Source organism: Chelonia mydas, chromosome 7 (assembly GCF_015237465.2).
Source record: "Chelonia mydas isolate rCheMyd1 chromosome 7, rCheMyd1.pri.v2, whole genome shotgun sequence".
NCBI classification, from domain to species: domain Eukaryota; kingdom Metazoa; phylum Chordata; order Testudines; family Cheloniidae; genus Chelonia; species Chelonia mydas.
Genome location: NC_057853.1, coordinates 95,647,692 through 95,664,482, shown reverse-complemented (window position 1 = coordinate 95,664,482; position 16,791 = coordinate 95,647,692). Strand labels below are relative to the sequence as shown.

General features: G+C 40.1%; 1 protein-coding gene across 6 annotated transcripts in view; it reads left to right on the top strand.

The window, feature by feature from the left end:
* The window catches only part of INPP5A (inositol polyphosphate-5-phosphatase A), a 408,827-nt gene that overhangs the window by 3,891 nt on the left and 388,145 nt on the right, over positions 1–16,791 (top strand). The window contains exon 1 of one of the 6 annotated variants that reach the window (XM_043552493.1): positions 3,480–3,498. The exons of the other annotated variants lie outside the window; for them this stretch is intronic. The gene's annotated coding sequence lies outside the window, so the exon portion shown is untranslated. Of the gene's footprint in view, positions 1–3,479; positions 3,499–16,791 lie in introns of those variants that run through there. 6 annotated transcript variants of the gene reach the window in all.

The following is a 16,791-nucleotide window of genomic DNA, read 5'->3' as shown; positions in this document are numbered from 1 at the left end:
AAAAAGGAATATGTTGGTTATTCTCTTAAAATGAAAACAAAAAGTTTCTACAACAAGAAGAAGAAAGGGTGTATTTGGATATATCAACTTTAAGGTGGGCAATAAAAAGACTGGCCTGAAGTTTGTTGATTACACTTCTGGTTTGGTGCTGTTTTAATTGTGCCTGGCAATTGACCAGTCAGGTTTCTGGAATTATGTTGGTTTCATTAAAGTATGATGAAGTTGAAATTAGACTGGTTTGTGGATTTAAGCTTTTAGGTTCCATATTTATGAGTTAGCAGATGATTGCTTTTGTTTGTTGGGATCTTATTATTCAGGAAAAGAATAAGAATCTGTTCTGTGGAAGAACCTGTGACATGAACTGATTGCACTAGCAAATAAGTACTTATTTTTGTAGATTTCACCCGCTTAATATATATTGACTTTAAGATTTTTGCCTGAAAAATGCTTTCCAGTGCCCATATTTCTTTTATTCTGAGTTTTTAATTTTACATTAAATCTAACTCCTCTCTGTACATTTTAGTATGGTATTGCTGGGCCTCAAAACGTAGTGTAATTCATTTTTAATGGTACAACTTGGAAATTGGAGGTGGGTTGGAGGTTTGAATCTGAATATTCTGTGCAACGCTATACTGTGTTCTTTGGCTCATTGGTGTGTAATTCATCCTTGTGCAGAAGGTTTGTGCAAGGCTTTACACACCTTAAATCCCATATTAAGATTGCCCAAAGGAAACTGCACTCACAGGCCTTGAAACCCCGTGTGCTGCCGTTTTGAAACTAACCATGAATGAGGGCGGTGTGGGGGGCAAGTTAAGGGGAGAGTCCAGGAGATCTACAGTTATATGGATTTACTGGACCTGGTTGCATCAAGGTATTGTGGCTGCTGCTCTTCCAGCCTTCAGACTAAAAAGTGTGTGTGATTTCTCTTCCCTCTGTATCATCCAAATAAACTGATTACACAGGCTTTATGGTAAATAACTTTCTCTAGTTTGTAGCACTGATGTTGCTGTGCAGCAAAAATATGACTCGCACTCCAAATAAGGTTATTAAGATTGGCACTGCTTACTTGGCTTATTCCTTATTTGAAACCAACTTTTCATAGTGGAGCAGATTAAAATCTTTTTTCATGGTAGAGAGTTTCAGTTGGGTGGCATGACCTTTGTTAATCTCAGATTAGTAGTATTGCTATTTTGGTTACCATTTTAGTAATGAGTGAGAATTGGTATCTTGTGCCCTTGTATTGGGGAAAGTAACTTCTCATAGCTTACTGATTTGCTCCCTTCAGTCATCTGCCCCATTTATAGCAGATTATTCACGAACTCATGAGTTCGTATTGCTGGGTTTAACGGTCATGAGTGACTGAACTGGGTTTCTTGATCTCTCCTTCTCCCCAGTCATTGGGACTGTTTCATTAGAAGCATAAATGCAATGTTTCTGAGATTTGCGAATGTATTTTACAGATATGTTGGTGCATACAACTTGCTTTATGTTCTTATGTACTGTATTTAATCATTTAACACAAGTCTCACTGTATAAACATTTCCTGTTGATCACAGTATACAGTTGCTGACAACAGAAGATGGGAGTTCAGGTTACCTGTAGGCTACTGCTTTTTTTTTTCTCTCTTTCCCCCCTCCCCCCTTTTTGCTTTTTCTGCTGCACTTACACAACTTCACATCTACCTGACAATGGATAGACAGTGTTCGTAGTAGCAAAGAACTTAATTTGACTGGCACATTTGTGTGTTTATTGTGTATAGTTTTGATTATATTAAAATCATAGTTAATGTTTGCATCAGATTTAGGGGTGTGTATTTTTTGTCTGGGTTGTTTTAGCACACTATTAAAACAAATAAACAAAACACCTGTTGCTGGAATGCTGAGTAGCCAGATTCTACTTGTGAGGAGTTTTCACTAAAACAGACAAACCATTAACTTCCAGTAAAAAAACAAAACAAAAAAACAGTTTAGGACTTTAGTAAGATCCAGCGATGACCTACTTTCCTCCTCCCATCCCACCTTTCTGCAGTCTGTTCAGTTAATTAAGAAGTAATAAATTACTTATTGCTGTTGCTTTTCATTTTCTTTAGAATAAGAGTTAGGAGCCCATCAGTTGTGTGTGATAAGATGGGGAAATGGGTGAGTTATTTAGGAAACATTTCAAATGTTAATCTTCCCCAGAAGTGTGTGAGGAGGGGTGAACAGCACTGAGGAAGGATAGGTCTACTAAAGCTTATGATAAACATGTACCGCAAAACTGCAAAGGGATCCACCAAAGCAGATCTTTATACAGTAACTCCTCGCTTAACGTTGTAGTTATGTTCCTGAAAAATACAACTTTAAGCGAAACAATGTTAACCAAATCCAATTTCCCCATAAGAATTAATGTAAATGGGGGTGGAGGGTTAGGTGCTAGGGAAAACTTTTTCACCAGACTAAATGATTAACTAGCTTTTGGCTGAGCCCTCAAGGGTTAACACGTTGTTAATGTAGCCTCTCACTCTACAAGGGTGCACAGATGGAGGGAGGGGAGACAGCATGGCAGACAGAGACACACACCCTGTATGTGGGGGAGAGAGAGAGATGCGCATTGCCCCTTTAAGTACGCTGACACCACTCTTAAGTACATTGTCTTTTTAAGTTGATCAGGAAGTTGAGACAGCAGCTGCTGCCCCAAGCTCTCTCTGTCTCTCTCCGTCTGTGTCCCCACCCTGTTGTATATGGAGAAGGGGTAAGTGGGTGCAGGAACAGGGGGAGGGGAACACCCTGACGTTAGTCCCTCCCTCCCCTCCCCCACCTCGCACAGCAAGCAGGAGGCTCTGGAGAGCAGCTCCAAGGCAGAGGGCAGGAGCAGCACATGGCAGTGGGGGGCGGGACAGCTGAACTGCTGGCAGTTGATAGCCTGCTGGGCGGCTGCCGCACAGGGAACTTAGGAGAGCGGGGAGCTGATAGGGGGCTGCCGGTCCACCCTGGTTCCAAGCCCCCACCAGCTAACTCCAACGGGCTGCTCTTCCTGCAAGCAGTGGACAAAGCAGGCGGCTGCCAAACCACGTTATAAGGGAGCATTGTACAACTTTAAACGAGCATGTTCCCTAATCGATCAGCAACGAAACAACGTTAACCTGGACGACTTTAAGTGAAGAGTTACTGTACCCCCAAAACATCCTGTTAACTTCAGTGGGACTTAGCTCAGCAGGGTCTCTTTGCAGTGTTGGGATCTTAGTTTTAAATGTTAGTGTGTATCCGGGCAATCGTGTTTGACTTTCATGCAGGATATTCCTGCTTGCAATAATCAATTTCTTAATATGTTATTGTCAATGAATGTAGCAGACTGGCTCACATGTGTACAAGCACAGGTCATACCTATCTTTTTTGTTGAGGCAGATACCATCACCTACTCCCACCCAATGCAGGCAGACAACCGCTTCTCTTCCCCTCTTTCCGGTAGACAGATCAGATGGACCTTGAGGTTAGGGGTGGAGAAAGGTGAAACTTTAAGGTAGGTCACAATTTGGGCCTAACTAAAATTCCATCATCAATACAAAGAATGTATTATTTAAACAAAAATACTGGTTCTTAGTCCTGGGGGTAGCGCTAGGGTGTTTGTCTTTTAGGTGAGTAGCGGTGGGTGATACTCTTTGGGGCTTTATTTTGGTCATTGGTTCAGAACTAGTGTTTAGAAATGTTACTAGTTGTAAAAAGTACTTGTGTCAGTGTGGCCCAAGTTCAACTACAATATGGAAAAATAACTTAAGTGAGAGAGCACCCGTTCTTAAAATCAGGTCATTCTGGTTGCCGTCTTGTTTTTTTCCTCACTTCGGTTCTAGCAAGATTTTACCTGCCAATATTATTACTGACTCTTTGACTTAGATAGTTAGGATAAAATTTTCAAAAGTGCCCAAGGCCCATTTTCAGTGAGTGTCAATGGGATTTAGGCTCCTAAGTCACTTAGGTGCTCTGGAAATATACTCTCTAATGCTTTATATGTTGTATAGATGTAATTACAAGCTTTTTGATGATACTCAGCTATCTGTCTAGTCCGAACAGTTCTCAAGGTAGTGGGCACTAAAATCAGGTCAGAATGAAAGTGTGGGTAAGAGAAAGATAAAAGCCATTAAACCTGAAGCATAGATACTTTTCATTTAGACATTTCATTTTTAAAACCAGCTTGTCCTTTAATGGACGGTGAATGCACTACGTAATTCAATCTTTACTAAGTGTGATCCAAGTTTTCCATGCTTGAAATAGTCAGTGTAGTTTGCTTCTCACACTAGATGTCGATGAGTTTAATTGGCATTACCTGATAGAGGTGATAAACACTTTATTCAGGAAAAAACTATTTTGAATTTTGTTGGATACCTTAATTTCTGTAGGATGGACAAGTGTTTATTTTTTCAAGTGGGTATTAAGAAAAACCTTTATAGTACCTAAGCAAAGCTTGAAGTTTGATAAAGCCCCTTTTACTATTCCTTCAGATCTGAACTATTATGCTTTTTACAAAATTATTTAACTTTTTTTTATTTCATTGCTAAGAACAAACATGTGCAACACTTTAGTTGTCATGCTCTTATTCCTTGAGCTGTTCTGGCATCATCTTGGATGGTGGTACAACAACAAGGAAGTAAAAACAAACAGTGTCAAGTCTGGCTGGATGAAGGCCTTGATTTAGCAAGGTACTTCAGCACATGTGTGTAGTCCTGTTGTCTTCAGTGGGACTACTCACGTGCTTAAATACCTTGCGAAATTGGGACCTTAATTAGGATCAAATCCTCTTTCTAGCATTTAGCTCAAATACCGTGGTGAGGAGCATAGAGGCTGGGCTGCTGGAGGGGAGGAGGGAGAAGACACAGGGGAGAAAAGGAGGATTCCCCAACACCAGCGTGGCCAATGAATATGTGTACTGGTGATCAACCATTCTACTCCTGCCCCACCCTAAGCACTCATCCATTAGTTCAGAAAGACCTCCTGCAAAACAGCGTCATGTCACTTGGTTGTAAACTCTCGGGAGGGGCTCCCTTCATACTGCTACCAATGTACTTGGCCTTCTGCAACCCTCATTAGAGAATTTGGCCTTAAAATCTGAGTTTATTTTCTGGTCTACTTTGTTTCTGCATCCGGGGTTAAGTGACATTGGAAAACAATCCTATTATAAGTGGGGATTCCAATTTTAGGTCTAACCAACAAATACTGATGAATGCTGTTTTACAGAGCCAAGGAAGAAGCATTTTTCAGTAATTGTGGGGGTTTGGTTTTTATTTTTTTATATCAAAACCTTTAACATTTCTTTCTCACTTTCCATCACTGTAATCTTTCTTTTCCCCTCCCCTCTCTACTGTCCCCTGATGTTGGTGTCTGCTTTTCAGTTTTCTTATTTGGAGGGTGGTATGCAGCCGCTGTCTGTGAAGATGCATAACATGAGCGTTGTTTGTTGTTATAACAATATTGCCCTTCCCAGTTTCCTTTCTTTGAAGTTAGAAGCGTACTGGAAAATGCTGCATACAGTCACCAAGTGCATTGATATCTTTATGGCAGAATCTTAAATCTGTCTTTTTTTTTTTTTATTTTTTTAAATCCTTTCCCCCCCATTACACTCTTCCATCTTCCCTCCCCCCAAAAAAGAATCTCAGTTGTATCTTTTCCCCACCTCTTTCACTTCTGTTTTGTTAGCATTTGTTAAATCAGGTGAAGCTTGGGGGGAAAAGTTGAAACTTAAATGTGGGCCTCATTTTGGCCCCACCTAAAATTTCCCCACTTGATATAAAAAATAGTCAGGTGGGGGGAGGGGCAAGAAATCATAGGGTCTCATTTTCCTCTGCAGCACTTGAGTGCCTTCTTTGTTGTGGCGTTCGTTATACCTTGTTAATAGGACAGGTAGTAACAATGCCTGAGAGGGGCAACTACATTATCATAGGATTGTTTTTTCGCGCGCACACAAGGAACAGCTTGAAACTGCGTGTATTCCCGCTTAATAAACTGCGGACGATAGTTAAGTTGATTTGGGAGCCTGCATCAGTTTGCTAGCTCCTTGTTTGCTTATGGCTTAGGTAAATGATGATAAACAGCACAACGTACATATGCACAGCATACCTGTTGCTCTCGCACATGCAGTTTTGACAATAACTTTCATAAGCCCTTTACATGGTACTTATATAAGTTCTAAGTGACATTAAAGCAGCTGTGTAGCTTTACAGATGGCAGCATATAAGTAACTCATGAGTTCAGGACTCACTCGCTTACAGAAGACAGCAGTCCCCTTCTGAGATGATAGGGTTGCAAAATAGAAGACGTCTGTAACATAGAGATATACCTCTTTCAGGTGGCACGTAGAATCCCTGTGGTTCTGTCCTATTTAGCTGTGTGACACACGCATATCACTTCCTCCACTTTTGAGAGGCATGCAGATGGTTAACTACGCTCAGAATTCAACTTTTATTTTCAGCTCCCTAAGGATGCGGTAGTCAATGACTGCTGAGGGGGAATTAAAGAATAAAGCAGTTTATTGTCCTTATAAATGTGAGAATAAATTAAGACTCTACAGAGTAATAAAACAGTAAAACATTTTGAATGTACCTACACAAGAGACTCAAGTAGATTATTTTCTATTTGCTGAAGAAAATGGATGAAAAAGTTGTGCTGGCCAATCTGCTTGGAATATGGGCTTCAGAAAGCTGTTTATTCGGAAATAAATAAGTGCAAAGTTTATATTGTTCAAACTGGATTTCTGTGTTTAAAATCAGCTGTACTTTTTTTTAATTAAAATACATACACAGGATTTTACAATATTCTCAGCAGCTGGGCTTTAATATTTCCAAGATCCGACATTGTTCAGTCCCCTCTAGGCAGGAGACTGAAGTGATTATCTTGTGGACCATCTTTTCTCCCATTGATGATGATTGTCTGGCACCTACAGCAGTTGCTTACATGGAAAAGTAATATGAGGCAAGTATGTATTTTAGCTCTCTTTTTAATATGAGGTGTTTTTTAGGTAAAACAAGGAGGAGAGTTAGCATCACTTGATATACTGAATTTCAAAGACCATCCATCAGTGGATCACAGGTCATGGCTTAAGAAACTGTTTTCAAAGTATTTGAATTTCAGTTTATTAGGCAAGTAGCAGAATACTTAAAAGAAAGTGTTAATACCAGTGCCGGTTAGTTTACTTTTGCTGCATGTATTGTTGCCTACTTACTGTATTTCACCTATGATTGTAATTTATTGTATGTTGAAATTTGGAAACGGTTGATACTAGATATTTTCCATGTGGATTAAATCTGTATTTAAAAGGATTCAAACCTTGACTTTTATAGCAAGAGTAGGGTTGCCAGTTTTGGTTGGACTTACTCCTGGAGGTTTCTTCGCATGACATAATCTTTAAACATTAATCTTTAATTCCTTGAGACTCCAGGCCAATCCTGGATGATTGGCAACCCCTAAGCAATAGGAATACCGATCTCAAATTTCAGAGATTTTGTTTGTTTCCAAGATCTCATCAGAGTCTTTCCTTTTATATAAATTGATTTCACTGGAAGTTTCACACACACAGATAATCAGGCTCTCAGTAATTGTATGATGTGTCTCTAAAAGGCCTCAAGTTAATGTGTTGTTTGTGGTATTTACTTTTTCTCCATTCTGTTTCTTCTCATTTCTGTTCTCTTCTTCATTCCATTACTTTTGTCTCCCTTCAGACTGCTAAAAAGGCATCTCCTTTTTATCTCTTAAATGTTTTGTTTCCCTGTCTTATCTCCCGTTGGCAATTTTCCTCTTAATTTTTTTTTTTTTTTTAAAGTGAGGATATATTCAAAAAGGCTTGGTAGCCTTTTCATTTACAGGTTTAACAGGATCACTTGGAAATCTACCAGGAAAACAAGTTTCTGATGATCTAAGATTGATCATATTAGGAAAACAAACGTGGGTGGAGGGGTTCAAATAGTAGGTGGGAAAAGTCTATGAATCCTTGCTGCTTTCTGCACTATGTGTAATAGTTATTGTTGGGCTATGCTGAAAGAATGACAGGAGACATTAGATATGAGTTTAATTAGGCTGCAACTTTATTATTAGGTGTCTGGGACTAACCCAGCAGATAAAATGTGCAGTGCAGGTGAAACCCCCACAATTAACCAGGGGTGGGGTGGGGTGTGAGTGCTTTTACCGCCCTCTTTTCTCCTCTTCCCCCCTCCACCCCCCCCCCCCCAACCTTTCTGTTCATGTCCCTCCAGCAGATCCACAGCCGGGAACCTCCAATTCCGGGGGGGTGGGGGATGGGGTGGAACAGGACAGATGACTTCCACCAGCTCCCTCTCCTTTTCATCCAGGTCGCTCCAGCAATTTCCTTGCCAGGACCTTACTGACCACCCCACCCCGTCGTAGGAGGGGTTAAGGTGGACTATAATGATGTGGGGGTTGGCTCCCTGCTGTACCAATCAGAGGAGTCCCTAACTGCCCCGAGCTCGCTCAGTTACCAAGCACCTCTCCTTAATCCTTTTCCAAGCGGTTTCTCCATTCTTTTGTGCCTTAATTTGTGGAGTACCTGCCCTGAACATCCACTGTACACTTAAATAAAGAGTTGCGACATATGGCCTACAGCCCATCATGCCATGCATGAACAGAGTCCACCTGAACCTGCTGCAAAGAAGGTGAACACCCCCCCCCCACACACACACTACACCTGGCCAATATGGTGGTAAGGGAAAAAAATTCCTTCCCAGCCCCTCTCAACAGGGCAGCTAGCATAATGCCCACAGCACATATAGATAATCAGCCGGCATATTTCTGACCTAAATAGGGAGGGTGGGTGCTGCCTAGCCTGCTCTGAGTGACGAAGGGAGGGTCCAGGCATTGGCCAACCTTTTTAAACCCTAGGTCTTTTTAAACCCTAAATTCCTAGGTGGCGAGTCATCCACCACGCTGACTGCTTTTCCAGCAGTTTTACGTCTCCCCTCCTCCCCCAAGCCAGAAAGAATTGCCCTCCTCTCCCAGCTAGCCGTTTAAAGTGCAGAGTGGTGACTTTTAGCTAGTTTGAGTTAAAGGATATTTTGGAGGGGTAAAATGTACGTGTTCAGTTATGGGGGCAAGTCAAGCCATATATCACCTTGAGAACAACAGTACTCTAATCCTGGTTATCATGAACTCTACTGAACACATTTTTATTGCCTTCTTAAGTAATGAATTCTACAGCTCCAACATTGATAGAATGCACATGGAGGCTGACCTAATTTATTGATGCAGGTTCTCTTCCCCCCACCCCCCCTTTTCCGGGCACTTTATTACTTTTGAGATTAACCAGAATATGCAAGTTGGAGCCAGAACCACATAGTACTGGTAATGTAAACTCATGTTTTCGGGCAGGACTGTATTCTTGGCTTGTAAATGTCATTAAATCTGATTTACCATTTATGAGTGTCCTAACATCTATGACAGGTTTCAGAGTAGCAGCCGTGTTAGTTTGTATTCGCAAAAAGAAAAGGAGTAGTTGTGGCACCTTAGAGACTAACAAATTTATTTGAGCATAAGCTTTCGTGAGCTACAGCTTACTTCATCGGATGCATTCAGTGGAAAATACTTTTTCCACTGAATGCATCCGATGAAGTGAGCTGTAGCTCACGAAAGCTTATGCTCAAATAAATGTTAGTCTCTAAGGTGCCACAACTACTCCTTTTCTTTTTGCTAACATCTATGGAACAACAGACTTTCACAAGCTTTGGAACCAGAATGTGGTTGTGCGTATTTGTGTGCATACATGCTGAGGGAGGAATTACTGAGACCTCGAAAGACAGAATGGCTGTAAAAATGTGAAAGCAGGGTTTTTTCTCAGAAACTTCTGGCCACTGCTTTAACACCCCTTCTCTGCCTGGAAAGCCTTTCTTCTCCTTAATCTAGCCTAACATGAAAATTAAAAAATCAAACTCTAGTTCATTTTTCAACATCCCATTGATTTGAGAGAAAGGTATTAGGGAAATATAATGTAGTGTCATTTAGTACTTTTACCCAGCAGATGTTTTGATTTGCCCCTAAGAGAAGAGGGATGTACCCTAGGAATGCATGTGAGGTTGTCTTCCTTTATGAGCATCTGCATGCAGATGCTATCACATCATGATTTAGTGTACTTTTATGAGTGTATCATTAATATTAAAACAAGGAATCATTTTTTCAGATTAACTGTAGTAACATGTAGTACTTGGTGTGCAACTTCATGGAAGCATTATTCATTGACAATAAGAAGGACATTGGATTAAATACAATGGGCATTAGACTGAAATAAACTGTTGTAGCATTCATCCTCTTGGCTTTTCAATACCTCTTCTAAAACTAATATAGTGTTCATTGTTCTAGGTGTTCTTAGCAGCACTTGGATTATTTCATTACATCTTCCGTTACTTAATGTTAAACTAGTAACTTCTCAGATGTGGTATTTATTGGTTTATATCATTTTCTAGGAAAAGTGATTGGCATTTACATGTATTTAGAATTAGAGTGTAAAAGAAAGTTCTCTGTATCGGTAAACCAGATACAAGTCTCATTTTAATAAAAATAGAAGAGGTTAATTAAGATCTTCTAGACAATGAATAGCTGTTTACCTGGCACGATTGGATTTACTGGATCAACTTCCATGAGGGTAATGCTGTATCTATCAGCACAGTATCTCCAATTTCTAGCATTATTTGAGATGGTAGGTTAAAGACTGATCCTAATTCTCACATAATTGAACTGTTACTAAAATCTACATCCTCATTGTCCTTCAAGATTTGAAGGAACTGTGCTCTCACGAAGTGACGATAATAAAATATAAGGATGTAACTAAAAGGCAGACTTCAAGGGGGAGATCTTTTTTCGGGATCTTTTGTTTGTGTCTCTGCTTTTTTGTAACAAAACCTTTATCTTTCTTCTTTCCACAAATTCTGTATTTACTACACCTGTATTCCTCCTGTGTGGTCCACCAAGGGTACCCACGTTAGGTGATGCCTGGGAGCCAGAAGCCTGTCTGGGAGGAAACCTATGTCTCATTCCCACCTGACTGGGGATTTTAAGACTGCACAGCTAACTCCCTGCTTTAACCTGTGATATCTTCAGCAAGCCAGACTGCCTAAACAGGCCAGTGCCTGCGCTTCACTTTTCCCTCTGCCCATAGTTATAAGTTATCCCACAATTCCAACTCCTGAGCAAGCACATTTATTTTTAAGGTAAAAGGATTGCAGAGAAAACATGCATGCATGCTTGAAAGCTTACCAGAAGTCCACCCCAGTTCCACCATAGGGTTCTGATGGGTTTTAATCCTTCAACCCACAACTGGGTTTTCCCCATGGTTATGCATTCATCTGTCTTAGATTCAAAACTGATTAGAGAGTGGGCAGATCAGCTGTGCATTTATACAGTTCACGCCTTTTGATCTTGGCCTTCTGTAACAGGTAATCATCGGACAATGATCCCTTCTCAGGGCGTAGATTCATCAAAATGCTGGACTTTTACGTAAGTGGAGGTAGGGAATTTGCATTACTAACCCAAGGAATTGTCCAGGAAATCCACTTAACCTTTATTGTCCCAAAATCCACACTTCTCTGGCACGTTTTCAATATAATCTTTTGAACTCCCAGGTCTTATATCTGTTACTCCCAGGTTTCACATCTTCCTTCCCCAGAGAGGTTACATAGAATCCTGGCTCACAGCAATACATAAACTCAATACAATAATGTCTTCCAAGGATATTTCAGGAAATTGCAATAATCTGTCACATGCTAAAAGCTACCCTTCTTATATCTGCTGCCAAGTACTTCTATTTTTGAAACACCCACCACTTTTCTGGCCTCCTCCTTCCCCCCTGCTCCCTCCAGTTTCATTTCAGCTCTCCATTTAATAGAATTTGATGCCTCAAACTCTTAAGAGGGAAAGATTTTTCTGTGACGTGAAATAGTAACGAGGATAGAAGGGCAAAACAATCCTCAAATTCTTATTCTCATGCTGACAAAAGCATCATAAGAAAGAGCATCAATGTGATAATACAGTGGCACTTAAGTCTTTGTAACTGCCAGATTAGTAGTTTGGGTGAAACCAGGACTGATGCTGTCTGAGAAAATGAGGGAAAACTTCAAAAATGTGGTATGGTCTTATCAACTGAGAGTTTTACCAACGTTGTTTGTTTTTACCGTTGTGTCTAGGAGCTTTTGTCATGGACCAGCACCTCATTGCTCTTGGTGCTGTACAATCACAGAATAAAAAGACGGTCCCTGCCCCAAAGAGTTTATAATACTCTATATTCATTTGTTATCTCATTTTATACTTAGAGAGAACAGGGAGTACAAGGCAACAGTGACACAATGTTATGTATTCTTTAACAAAATTATGTGCAGTTATATATGGATGACATTTTTTAAAAATGGCCAGGTTATTTTGAAGAATTTTTTTAAGTCCTTTAAAATTGCAAGTAAATTCTTTAGGGCAGGGACAAGTTTACTCTGTTGTACAACGTCTAGCACAATGCAGCCCCAATTCTGCTTTTGGCCTGGAGGCATTATCTTAAGGCAAATAATAGAAAGTAATAAATGTTTTAATCTCAGTCAGTGTTATTCCAACCTCAGTAATTTGCATCAATTCTGACAATTATGGTATCTGCTATATAGATTATTCTTATCATTACTATGTAAGCTTTGTCACAGAGACTTCCATTATATGTCTGAGAGGAGAATTTTTTTGGATTTGTTTATCAGTCCTTTGGATTTGTTTATATCAGTAAATGACTGCAATGATGTAGGTTTTTGTTTTTTGTTTTGTTTTTAACATTCTTTTCCTGCATTTGTTGTTGCCATGCTTTGAGAGAAACCTGTCCAATCTAACATAAGGATAATTGAAGAGATTAATAGGGGAAATTCTATCCGAGCAATAAAAACGAGAACTACTTGTGGCACCTTAGAGACTAACACATTTATTTGGGCATAAACTTTCGAGGGCTAAAACCCACTTCATCGGATGCATGCAGTGGAAAGTACAGTAGGCAGATATATACACACAGAGAACATGAAAAAATGGCAACTCTAATGAGACCAATTAATTAAGGTGGGCTATTATCAGCAGGAGGAAAAAACACCTTTTGTAGTGATAATCAGGATGGCCCATTTCAAACAGTTGACAAGAAGGTGTGAGTAACACTAGGGGGAAAATATTAGCATGAGGAAATAGTTTTTACTTTGTGTAATGACCCATCCACTCCCAGTCTTTATTCAAGCCTAATTCAGTGGTGTCCAGTTTGCAAATTAATTCCAATTCTGCAGTTTCTCGTTGGAGTCTGTTTTTGAAGTTTTGAAGAATGGCCACTTTTAAGTCTTATTGAGGGACCAGGGAGATTGAAGTGCACTCCTACTGGTTTTTGAATGTAACAAATGGACACAAGTCAGACATCAAGAATTATTCTTCTGCATAGAGACTGTCCAGTTTGGCCAATGTACATGGCAGAGGAGCATTGCTGGCACATGATGGCATATATCACATTGGTAGATGTGCAGGTGAACGAGCCTCTTATGGTGTGGCTAATGTGATTAGGTCCTATTAATGGTGTCCCTTGAATAGATATGTGGACAGAGTTGGCAATGGGCTTTGTTGCAAGGATAGGTTCCTGGGTTAGTGTTTTTGTTGTGTGGTTGCTGGTGAGTATTTGCTTCAGGTTGGGGGGCTGTCTGTAAGCGAGGACTGGCATGTCTCCCAAGATCTGTGAGAGTGAGGGATCGTCTTTCAGGTTAGGTTGTAGATCCTTGATGTGCTGGAGAGGTTTTAGTGGGGGGCTAAAGGTGACAGCTAGTGGCATTCTGTTGCTTTCTTTGTTGGGCCTTTCCTGTAGTAGGTGACTTCTGGGTATTTTTCTGGCTCTGTCAATCTGTTTCTTCACTTCAGCAGGTGGGTATTGTAGTTGTAAGAACGCCTGATAGAGATCTTGTAGGTGTTTGTCTCTGTCTCAGGGATTGGAGCAAATGCGGCTGTATCTTAGAGCTTGGCTGTAGACAGTGGATCGTGTGATGTGGTCTGGATGAAAGCTGGAGGCATGTGGGTAAGTATAGTGGTCAGTAGGTTTCCGATAGAGGGTGGTGGTTATATGGTCATCGCTTATTAGCACTATAGTGTCCAGGAAGTAGATCTCTTGTGTGGACTGGTCCAGGCTGAGGTTGATGGTGGGATGGAAATTGTTGAAGGACGATCCCTCACTCTGACAGATCTTGGGAGGCAGGCCAGTCCTCCCCCAACCTGAAGCAAATATTCATCAGCAACCACACAACAAAAACACTAACCCAGGAACCTATCCTTGCAACAAAGCCCGTTGCCAACTTTGTCCACATATCTATTCAAGGGACACAATCATAGGCCACACTATCAGAGGCTAATTCACCTGCACATCTATCAATGTGATATATGCCATCATGTGCCAGCAATGCCCCTCTGCCATATACATTGGTCAAACTGGACAGTCTCTACGTAAAAGAATAAATAGACACAAATCAGACGTCAAGAATTATAACATTCAAAAACCAGTCGGAGAACACTTCAACCTCCCTGGTTGCTCAATTTCAGACCTAAAAGTCGCAATTCTCCAACAAAAAAAACTTCAAAAAGAGACTCCAACGAGAAACTGCAGAATTGGAATTTTAATTTTCAAACTGGACACCATTAAATTAGGCTTGAATAAAGACTGGGAGTGGATGGGTCATTACACGAAGTAAAACTATTTTCCCCATGATTATTTTTCCCCCTACTGTTACTCACACCTTCTTGTCAACTGTTTGAAATGGGCCATCCTGATTATCACTACAAAAGGTGTTTTTTGTTTTGTTTTTCCTCCTGCTGATAATAGCCCACCTTAATTGATTGGTCTTGTTAAGTTGGTATGGCAACACCCATTTTTTTTCAATGTTCTGTGTGTGTGTGTGTGTGTGTGTGTGTGTGTGTGTGTATATATAATATATATATATATATATACACACATACATCTTCCTATTGTATTTTCCACTGCATGCATCCGATGAAGTGGGTTTTAGCCCTCAAAAGCTTATGCCCAGATAAATTTGTTAGTCTCTCAGGTGCCACAAGTACTCCTTGTTTGTTTGTTTTTTTTTTTTTTTTTTTTTTTTTTTTTTGCTGATACAGACTAACACGGCTACCACTCTGAAACCTGTCTATGTGAGCAAAGTGATTTTCAGCATGTAATCAAAACGTCTGCTTGGACCTAGTGTCTTTATATTAAAATAAAACAAACCCAGAACTTGTGACATATGTAGGAAGCTAATAACACTTTTCTCTCTCTGACTTCTAATATTCCTTTGAAACCTCAAGATTCATTACAAACTCTGTATTTGTTGTTTCCTGTAAATTTTGGAAGTTTCAGGTTTATATGAGCACATCAGAGACTTCTCTAGCCTTTTTAGTGGCTACATGTACATACTGTTAGTATTTTAAAATGTGATACTAGATGGATTGTGGAAAGTAAGCAGGGGTTGCAAGCAGAGGGTTATTCTGGATTCATAACTTTTTCTTTTTGTTAAGTGACGTTGTGAGAACTTTTTTTGGAAGGCTTGTTGTATATCAGTTACGGCAAACTGTCTAATTTTAGAGATTTTTATCAATCCCCATGGGAACAGCAAAACTAATTTTTCCCATAGAAACATCTGACAAATGTGAGCTTAACTTTTTTTTGCCAGAAGGGGTTTTGGATGTAACTGTTCTTTTAGGCTGTTTGCTTGGTATTTAAAGCATTCAGAATTCAATGAAAGAATTCTGTGTTCACTTGGTATCATCAACAGTAACTGATCCATATCTGACTGCTTCAGCATTCCTATTCATTATACTGTGTCCTAAGTTGCTTTTAATTGTACTAAGTGAGCACTGAATAAATCCAGATAATGTTGCAAGGGAAACTCACTGACATTATTCCTGCTATTTATTTCAAATTGTCCAGTGTGAAGTACTTATATGAAATATGGGACTATGAATACAAACAGCAGAGATGACGTTCTAGTTGTTAAAGACCAGTTACTCAGAACAAAAATGTGTGGTGAGAACTTCTGGGCCTCAAGAAGGAAATGGAGAAACTATTATTTGAATTTTTGGATATGGCCAAAAATCTGAGAGAGATGTTAGTCTGGTCTTCAACACAAATAATATTCACATTGTGTAAGAGAATATTTGGTCAGTCTAACTTAAAGCACTGGCTTCTGAGGATTGGCTGTGATACAAACTTTCTATAAAAACAAAGAAGCGTTCTTGTGGCACCTTAGAGACTAGCACGTTTATTTGGGCATAAGCTTTCGTGGGCTATAACCCACTTCATCGGATGCATGGAGTGAAAAATGCATTAGGCAGGTATAAATATACAGCACATGAAAAGATGGGAGTTGCCTTATCAAGTGTGTGTGTGTGTGCGCGCGCACACGCGGGGGGGGGGGGGGGGGGGAGAAGAGTCAGTGCTAATGAGGCCAATTCAATCCGGGTGGATGTAGTGGATTCCCAACAATTGACAAGAAGGTGCAAGTATCAACAAAGGAAAAATTACTTTATGTAGTGACCCAGCCACTCCCAGTCTTTATTCAGGCCTAATTTGATGGTGTCAAGTTTGCAAATTAATTCCTGCTTGGCAGTTTCTAGTTGAAGTCTGGTTTTGAAGTTTTCTTTGTTGAATAGCCACTTAAGTCTGTTATTGAGTGGCCAGGGAGATTGAAGTGTTCTCCTACTGGTTTTTGAATGTAACAATTCTTAATGTCTGATTTGTGTCCATTTATTCTTTTGCATAAAGACTGTCCAGTTTAGCCAATGTACATGGCAG